The following is a 10,397-nucleotide window of genomic DNA, read 5'->3' as shown; positions in this document are numbered from 1 at the left end:
GAACACAAGCAGGGAGAGAAGCAGGCAGAGGGAGAAGCAGGCTCCTCAGTGAGCAGGGAGCCCAATATGGGACTCCATCCAGGACCCTGGGATCATAACCTGAGGCAAAGGCAGCCACTTCATCAACTGAGCCACCCAGGCATCCTGAAATAAATAATATCTTAAAAAAAAATAAAGTTACATGTCCTATCCATATGCAAAAGGAGATCACACAAAGGTGTGGCCACTAGGAGTAAGAACCACTGGGGTTGTTTTAGAATTCTGCCTGTCCTGGAAGGGGCGTATTCTCCACAGAGGACATCGCACGTGCACAGGTCCTGAGCCAGAAATGTGTGTCCATGTTCAAGGATCAGCAAGGAGGTCAGAGGGACTGGAGCAGAGTGACCAAAGTCCTGGGGGTCAGCATGATAATGTGGGACAGGGTCACATAGGGCCAAATGAAATGGGTACTCAGGAGGGCTCTGAATAGAGGAGTGATGTGATTGGACTTACACGTTATAGGACAACGTTGGCTATTGTGAAAAGACTGCAAGCAAAAGTGGAAGCAGGGAGGCTGGTAAGGAAGCTTCTGAAACAGTCCCTGCAAGGGATGACAGTGGGCTTGACCCATGTGGTGGGGACGTGTGCTATAAAACACTGATATGAGAAAATGAATATGACAAACAAATGAAAGGATATTCCATGTTCATGGATTGGAAGAATATATAGTTAAAATGTCCATACTCCCCAAAGCAGTCTATAGATTTAATGCAATCCCTATAAAAATATCAATAGCATTTTTCACAGAACAAGAACAAAGAATCCTAAAACGTGGACAGAAATACAAAAGACCTTTAATAGCCAAAGCAATCTTGAAAAAGAAGAACAGGGCACCTGAGCAGCTCAGTTGGTCAAGTGTGTGCCTTGGGCTCAGGTCACGATCCCAGAGTCCCAGGATTGAGTCCCGCATCAAGCTCCCAGCTCTGTGGGGAGTCTGCTTCTCCCTCTGACTTTCTCCCCTCTCATGTTCTCTTTCACTCTTTCTCTCTCAAATAAATAAATAAAATCTTTAAAAAAATGAAAAAGAAGAACAAAACTGAAGGTATCACAAATGCAGATCTCAAGATATACTACAAAAAAAAATACTACAAAGCTATAGTAATCAATACAGCATGGTACTGGCCTAAAAACAGACACACAGATCAATGGAACAGAATAGAGAGCCCAGAAATAAACCCACAATTATATGGTCAATTAATTTTTTTTAAAGATTTTATTTATTTATCCAACAGACAGAAATCACAAGTATGCAGAGAGGCAGGCAGAGAGAGAGGGGGAGGCAGGCTCCCCGCCAAGCAGAGAGCCCGATGTGGGGCTCAACCCCAGGACCCTGAGATCATGACCTGAGCCGAAGGCACAGGGTTTAACCCACTGAGCCACCCAGGCGCCCCTGGTCAATTAATTTTTGACAAAGGAGGCAAGAATATGCTATGGAAAAGAGATAGTCTCTTCATCAAATGGGTGGAAAAACTGAACAGCTATGTGAAAAATAATGAAACTAGACTACTTTCTTACACCATACACCAAAATAAACTCAAAATGGGTTAAAGACCTAAATGTGAGACCTAAAGCCATAAAAGTTCTAGAAGAAAACACAGGCAGCAATCTCTCTGACATCAGCTGTAGCAACATTTTCCTAGATATGTCTCCTAAGGCAAGGGACACAAAAGCAAAAATACACTGTTGAGACTACTTCAAAATAAAGAGCTTCTGCAGAGCTAAGGAAACAATCAACAAAACTAAAAAGACAACTTACTGACTGAGAGAAGATATTTGCAAATGACACATCTGATAAGGGTTAGTACCCAAAATATATAAAGAACTTATCAAACTCAACACCAAAAACCCCCAAATAATCCAATTTAAAAATGGGCAGAAGATATAAACAGACATTTTTCCAAAGAAGACATCCAGATGGCCAACAGACATATGAAAAGATGCTCAACATCACTTATCACCAGGGAAATACAAATCAAAGCCACAATGAGTTATTACTTCACATCTGTCAGAATGGCTAAAATCAAAACTCCAAGAAACATCAGGTATTGGCAAGAATGTGGAAAAAAGGGAACCCTCATGCACTGTTGGTAGGAATGCAGACTGGTGCAGCCCCTCTGGAAGACAGTATAGAAGTTAGTTCCTCAAAAAATTGAAAATAGAGGGGCACCTGGGTGGCTCAGTATTTAAGCATCTGCTTCAGCTCAGGACATGATACCAGGGTCCTGGGATTGAGCCCCACGTTGGGCTCCCTGCACAGAAGGAAAGCCTGCTTCTCCCTCTCCCACTCCCCCTGCTTGTGTTTCCTCTCCCCCTGTGTCTCTCTCTGTCAAATAAATAAATAAAATCTTTAAAAAAATAGTATTAAAAAATTGAAAATAGAATTACCCTGTGATCCAGTAATTCTATTATTGGGTATTTACCCAAAGAATATGAAAACACTAAGTCAAAATAATATATGTACCCCTATGTTTATTGCAACATTATTTACCAGAGCCAAATTACAGAAGTAGCCTGAGTGTCCACTGACAGATGAATGGATAAAGAAAATGCGGCGAATATGTACAGTAAACTATTACTCAGCCCCAAAATGAATGAAATCTTGCCATTTGCAACAACGTGGCTGGATCTAGACCCTCCTCTCTGCTCGTGCTCTCTCTCTCTCTCAAAGGAATAAATAAAAATCTTGAAATAAAAATGACACTTATCATGAGGAGCACTGAGGAATATATAGAATTACTGAACGACTATATTGTGCACCTGAAACTAATAGAGCACTGTATGTTAACTATACTGGAATAAAAATAAAGATAAAATAAAGGTGCCTGGCTGGTTCAGTCAGTGGAGCATGGGACTCTGGAACTCGGGGTTGTGAATTTGAGTCCCACATTGGTTGTAGAGATTCCCCAAAACATTGGATTTTATTTATTTATCTGACAGAGAGAGAGCATAAGCAGGGGAGCAGCAGGTAGAGGGAGAGGGAGAAGCAGGCTCCCCGCTGAGTAAGGAGCCCGATGTGGAACTCAATCCCAGGACTCTGGGATCATGACCTGAGCCAAAGGCAGCTGTTTAACCAACTGAGCTACCCAGGTGTCCCCAAAATAAAATCTTAAAAAAAAAAAAGATAAAATAGAAATAGAATGCTGTAGGGCAGTAATCTTCAAAAACCAAACCAAACACAGGTGAGCAGTGTCACCTTCCACATTGGTGGAAGGGCTGCCTGGTGGTGCAGGTGGGGAGCTGGCCTGCAGGGAACCCCAGCAGTGGCAGGAGGAAGGGCAGGGCAGAGCAGAGAGGATCTGGGGATGGTGCGCGCGTGCATGTCCCACATAACCTTGGTCTAAGAGGCGGAAGCTGCCTTGGAAATCGCTCAGCAACCAAGAACCACAGCAGCCCCAGCGAGCAGCTGCTCTCTTCTCTCCTAATGGCTCAGGAGCGACTCTTTTTGGTTTAGACCAATCTGTCTCGGCTTGCTACTATGGTGGGGAGATCAGCCCGCACACTGGTGCAGATTCAGAACTGAATGCATCCCTGGGGTGGTCTCTGCGCCTGCACCAAAGCCAGCCTGCTGTAGGCTGTTCTGGGTGTTCTTCGAGCCCTGCTGCATGGATGGGGCATGGTAAGACCACACAGCCCATGGCCCTTTTTTCCTAGAGAGGGAGTTCCTGGACCACAAGCGCTTCAGGGAGCTCCCTGTCCTGCTGGATGTCCAATGTGTCCCTGGATGTCAGCGCTGGCAGTGGTCCCTGCTTCCATTTGGTTAGGCTATGGGCAGATGGCAGCCAGGTCAGCCCTGGTGAAGGGAAGTCTGCACACAGCTGTCACCCCTGCCCCCCCACCCACACTGTTCCTGTGTCTGTGAGCATCTGCTGTGCTTTATCTCCATTTGTTTTGGGCATCCATTAGGATGTTGTGTCCTGAGGTGTAAGAAAAGCCAAAGAGAAGAAACTTGTGGTGTCTGAGCATGCTCAGTCATTTTTCTGTAGAAATGATTGGTTATTCCTTTTTCTATTTACACCATTTCTTCTGTGAAAGGTTTCCTAGGAACAATGTACTTTTTTTTTTAAGATTTTATTTATTTATTTGACAGACAGAGATCACAAGTAGGCAGAGAGGCAGGCAGAGAGAGAGGAGGAAGCAGGCTCCCTGATGAGCAGAGAGCCTGATGCGGGGCTTGATCCCAGGACCCTGGGACCACGACCCAAGCCGAAGGCAGAGGCTTTAACCCACTGAGCCACCCAGGCGCCCAACAATGTACTTTTAAGTAGTGGGGGAGCCTGTACCCCATTCTGCAGAGTTAGCTTTTGTCTCCATGCTGCACAGAACATTCCATGACTTGTGGATTTTATCACTCAAACATGACACCTTTGACTACCTTTACCCGTTTCCCCCCACTATCCCCAAATCTGGCAACCACCAATCTGGTCTCATTATCTATGCATTCAGTATATATATATTTTCCATGTGGAATGTCCATGAGAGCTTCTGGTGTTTTCTTTCTGTGTCTGAGTTACTTAGCATAAGGATCCCAAGGTTGATGTTTCCATGTCTGGTTTTTGTGAATAATGCTGCCATGAACATGGGAGTGCATTGCTCTTTTGGAGGGAGTGTTTTTGTGTTCACCAAAGAAATACTCAGTAGAGCAATGCTGGGTCATGTGGTAGTTGTATTAATTTTTCCCAGAATCTCCACAGCGTTTGTCACAGTGGCTGCACCAATTTCCATTCTCACCAGCAGTGCACAGGGTCCCCTGGTGTACACAGGTCCTCTGGTCCCCTGGTGTGCTCAAGGGTGTACACACCCTCGACCACACCTGGTGTCTGTCTCTGGGACAATCGCCCTTCCCACAGTTGTGAGGTGATAGTTCATTCTGGTTTTGACTTCTGTTTCCCTGAAGACAATTAGTGATATTGAACAACTTTCTCTGTGTCTGCTGGCCACCTGTCTACCATCTTTGGAAAGTATCTATTCACAAATTCTAGTTTTTATTCAGTTTTTGTTTGGATTTGAAGGAGTGTTTTGTGTATTTTGGATATTAGCCTCTTCTCAAACATAGGATGTGCAGATATCTTTTCTCACTGGAGAGGTTGCCTTTTAAGAGTTTGATGATTCCTTTTGTCATGCCGAAATTTCAGTTTGGTGTCCTTCCACCTGTTTATTTTTGCTTTTGTTGCCTTTGCTTTTGGTGTCTGATGTAAAAGTCTTTTCCCCAAAACCAATATCGGAAACTTACTACGTGTGTTTCCTTCTTGGAGGTTTATGGGTTCAGTTCTTATGTACAAGTCATTCATCCATTCATGACTTGTATGTGCAGTGTAAGACAGTGATCCAGTTATATTATTCTGCGTTTAGTGTCCAGTTTTCCCAGTACCATTCACAGAAGAGACAGTCCTTTCCCCATTGTATATTTTCTGCTGCTGTGTCATAAGTTAAGACCATACATGTGTGGGGTTAGTTTCTGAGGTTTCCCTTTCTTCCTTCCTTCCTTCCTTCCTTCCTTCCTTCCTTCCTTCCTTCCTTCCCTTCCTTCCTTCGTCCTTTCTTCCTTTCTTTCTTTTTTCCTTCCTTCCTTCCTTCCTTCCTTCCTTCCTTCCTTCCGATCTTACAGTTTATTTGTTGGGAAATTATTTTTCTTGTCAGAATATAGGCATGCTGGACTTCATTGGTGACGTGTTCATACTCTTTGTTAGGACATTTCTCTTAAATCTGTGTTTTTGTAAATGAGTAGCTGGATGTATAGTTTTCAACAGGTTGAACATTTGGGCAGACCTAAGTATTATATTCTTCCATCAGATACCAGATTTTGTCTGGTTGTCTTCTTTTGTGATGTTCTCAGTTGTGATGATGGATTTCTATATTTCTTTTTCTGTGATAGGTTTATTAAAGTGAATTTAATTTTTCCTAGAAGTTTGGATTCTAAATAATCCTTATTTTATAATATATATTTATATAAAAAACAGCATGTTTAAAAAATGTATTTATTGGAAGCAAACATTGGAACAAGACATAAATATAATTCCCATTCAGAGTTAATAATTCTATCAGAGCTAAGTTTAAATATACCTTTAATATACGAATGAATAAACTTTGCCGAAAGTACTATGATCATCAGTTTCTAAGCTTTCTGTTTTGTTCCATTGACCTGTGTGTCTATTTTTATGCCAGTCCCATACTGTTTTGATGACAACAGCTTTGTAATCTAGCTTGAAATTGGAGTGTGCTGACTCCAGGTCACTTAGTCGCTTGTGTTCTTTCTTTCCTTCTTTCTATCAGTGAGATTATTTATTTATTTTTACTTAGTTTACATTTGTATTCTAAATGTTTTTCTTTCACTTCTTTTTTATTATGATCATATAATGTGTTATTTGTTTCAGGTGTACAGGTTTGAGATCCTTCCATTTTACACTGCACATGGTGCTCACCACAGCACATCCCCTCCCTATGCCCATTACCCAGCCACCCCATTCCCCCACCCTCCTCTCCTTCAGAAAACCTCAGTTTGTTTCCTGGATTGTGTCTCTTTTGCTTTGACTCCCTCTCTGGTTTCATCTTACTTCCTTTTTTCCTCCCTTCCCCTATGATCCTCTGTCTTGTTTCTTAAATTCCACATATCAGTGAGATCATATGATAATTGTCTTTCTCTGGTTGACTTATTTCGCTTAGCATAATACCCTCTAGTTCCATCCATGTCATTGCAAATGGCAAGATTTCATTTTTTGATGGCTGCATAATATTCAGTGGTATATATATCCATCTGTTGATGGATGTCTGGGCTCTTTGCATACTTTGGCTCTTGTTGGCATTGCTGCTATAGATATTGGGACACTGGTGCCCCTTCTGATCACTACATTTGTATTTTTGGGGTAAATACCCAGTAGTGTAATTGCAGGGTTTAGGGTAGCTCTATTTTCAACTTCTTGAGGAACCTCCACACTCTTTTCCAGGGTGGCTTCACCAGCTTACATTCCCACCAACAGTATAAAAGGGTTCCCCTTTCTCTACACCCTCACCAACACCTGTCATTTCCTGACTTGCTCATTTTAGCCATTCTGACTGGGGTAAGGTGGTATTTCATTATGGATTTGATTTGTATTTTCCTAATATTGAGGGATGTTGAGCACTTTCTTATATGTCTGTTGGCCATTTGGATGTCTTCTTTGGAGAAATGTCTGTTCATGTCTTTGGCCTATTTTTTGATGGGATTATTTGTTCTGTGTGTGTTGAGTTTGGTAAGTTCTTTCTAGATTTTGGACACTAGCCCTTTATCTGATATATTATTTGAAAATATCTTCTCTCATTCTGTTTGTTGTCTTTTGGTTTTGCTGACTGTTTCCTTTGCTGTGTAAAAGCTTGCTATCTTGAAGAAATCCCAACAGTTCATTTTTGCTTTTGTTTCCCTCACCTTTGGAGACATGTCTAGCAAGAAGTTGCTCTGGCTGAGGTCAAAGAAGTTGCTTCCTCTGTTCTCATCAAGGACCTGGATGAATTCCTGTCTCACATTGAGGTCTTTCATCCATTTGGAGTCTATTTTTTGTGTGTGGTATAAGAAAATGGTCCAGTTTTATTCTTCTGTATATGGCTATCCCATGTTCCTAGCACCATTTATTGAAGACAATTTTATTCTCCCCATTGGATATTCTTTCTTGCTTTGAGGAAGATTAGTTGACCCTAGAGTTGAGGGCCATTTCTGGTTTCTTTCTTTCTTTCTTTCTTTCTTTCTTTCTTTCTTTCTTTCTTTGATCTGTGTGTCTGTTTTTGTGCCAGTACCGTACTGTCTTGACATTACAGCTCAGTAATAGAGCCTGAAGTCTGCAATTGCGTTGCCACCAGCTTTGGCTTTCTTTTTCAACATCCCTTTGACTATTCAGGGTCTTTTCTGCTTCCATACAAGTTTGGGGATTATTAATTCCAGTTCTGTGAAAAGTGTGAATGGTATTTTGATAGGGATTGCACTGAATCTGTGGATTGTTCTGGGTAGCATAGTCATTTTCACAATATTTGTTCTTCCAATCCATGAGCATGGAATGTTTTTCCATTTCTTTGTGTCTTGCTCCATTTCTTTCATGACTATGGTATAGTTATCTGAGTACAGATCCTTTGCCTCTTTGTTTAGATGGATTCCTAAATATCTTATGGTTTTGGGTGCAATTATACATGGGATGAACTCTTTAAATTCTCTTTCTTCTGTTGCATTGTTGTTGTAGACAAACCCAAGTTATTTCTATGTATTAATTTTATATCCTGCCACTGTATGGAATTCCTGGATGAGTTTTAGCAATTTGGGGTTAGAGTCTTTGGGTTTTCCACAGAAAGTATCCTATTGTATGCAAAGGCTGAGAGTTTGACTCCTTTGTAGATTCGGATGCCCTTTATTTTCTTTTTGTTGTCTGATGGCTGAGACTAGGAATTCTGTACTATGTTCAACAATAGTGGTGAGAATGGGCATCTCTGTCGTGTTCCTGACCTGAAGGGAAAAGCTCTCAGCTTTTCTTCATTGGGAATGATGTTCTCTTGGGTTTCCCATAGATGGCCTTCATGATGTGGAGGCATGTACCCTCTATCCCTCCACGTTGAAGAGTTTGGATCAAGAAGGGACACATTAGGGCACCTGGGTGGCTCAGTGGGTTAAGCCTCTGCCTTAGGCTCAGGTCATGATCTCAGGGTCCTGAGATGGAGCCCCACATTGGGCTCTCTGCTCAGTAGGGAGCCTGCTTCCTCCTCTCTCTGCCTGCCTCTCTGCCTACTTGTGATCTCTCTGTCAAATAAATAAATAAATACTTTAAAAAAAAAAAAAGAAGGGACACATTAATTTGTCAGATGTTTTTTCTGCATCTTTCGAGAGGATCCTATGGTTTTTGTTCTTTCTTCTATTAAGGTAGTGGGTTCCTTTGATTGGTTTGTGGTTGTCGAACCACCCTTGCAGCCCAGGAATAAATTTGATTTGGTCGTGGTGAATCATCCTTTTAATGGGCTGTTGGATCCTATTGCCTAGTATGTTGGTGAGAATTTTTGCATCCATATTCGTCAAGGATAGTGGCCTATAATTCTCCTTTTGGGTGGGATCTTTATCTGGTTTTGGGATCAAGGTAATACTGGTCTCATCAAAAGGGTTTAGAAGTTTTCCTTCCAGTTCTATTTTTTGGAAAAGTTTCAGAAGAAGAGGTATTAAATCTTCTTTATGTTTGGTAGAATTCCCCTGGGAAGCCATCTGGTGCTGGGCTCTTATTTCTTGGGGGATTTTTGACGCCTGCTTCGATTTCCTTGCCGTTTATGAGTCTCTTTAGGTTTTCTTTCTTCCCAGTTCAATTTTGGTGATTTCTATGTTTCTGGGAATGCATCCATTTTTTCAAGACTGCCTGATTTGTTGACATAGAGTTCCCATCCTATGTTCTTATAGGAACCTAACCTTTTTTGATTCCATACGAATTTTAGTACTTTTATTCTTTGAATAATGCTATTGAATTCAAATAGGGATTTCATTTCATTCGTAGATTTCTTTGGGTATGGTGGACATGTTAACATTGTTAACTCTTCCAGTTAATGAGCATGGCGTATGTTTCCATTTATTTGTGTCATCTTCCAAATCTTCGGCCCATACATTCACCCAGCAACACGTGCATATTTTCCCTTCCTTTTCCACCATGTGTTCAGTATACCAGGTCTATATCATTCTTGGTTACTTTTATTCCTAGGGTTTTTTGTTTGTTTGTTTGTTTGTTTGAGGCAATTGTCAGTGACATTGCTTTCTTAATTTCTCTTTGTGAATTGGTCATCAGTATATAGAAATACAAGTTGGGGCACTTGGGTGGCTCAGTCAGTTAAGTGTCTGCTGTCAGGTCAAGTCATGATCCTGGGGTTTTGGGAATGAGTTCAGCATTGGGCTCCATCCTCAGCAGGGAGTCTGCTTTTCCCCGACTCTCTGCTGCTCCCCCTCCTTATTCTCTGTGCGTGTGTGTCAAATAAATACATTCTTTAAAAAAAAGAGATGCAACATGTCTCTGTATATTGACTTTGTATTCTGCAGCTTTATTGAATTTGTTTATTCTAATTTATTCAAATTGTTTATTTGTTAATAAAAATTTATTTTTTTGTGGACTCTTTAGGGATTTCTACATATGGTATCATGTCATCTGCAAATAGTGACCATTTCTTTTCCTATTTAGAGTTCATCTTTTTTTTTTTTTTCTAAATGGTTTGGCTAGGGCTTTCAATATGATGATGAATGAAAGCAGTAAGAGTGGGCATCTTTATCTTTTTCTTGCTAATGAGAAAGTTTTCAGCCTTTCACCCTCAAGTATAATGTCAGCTGTGGCTTTTCATATAGAGCCTTTGTTTGGTTGAGGTATGGTCCCTCAATACCC

The sequence above is a fragment of the Lontra canadensis genome, unplaced genomic scaffold (genome assembly GCF_010015895.1).
Source record: "Lontra canadensis isolate GAN:19392208 unplaced genomic scaffold, GSC_riverotter_1.0 scaffold16, whole genome shotgun sequence".
Taxonomy (NCBI): Eukaryota; Metazoa; Chordata; class Mammalia; order Carnivora; family Mustelidae; genus Lontra; species Lontra canadensis.
The sequence above is the reverse complement of the archived record's forward strand: the minus strand, read 5'-3'. Positions refer to the sequence as shown.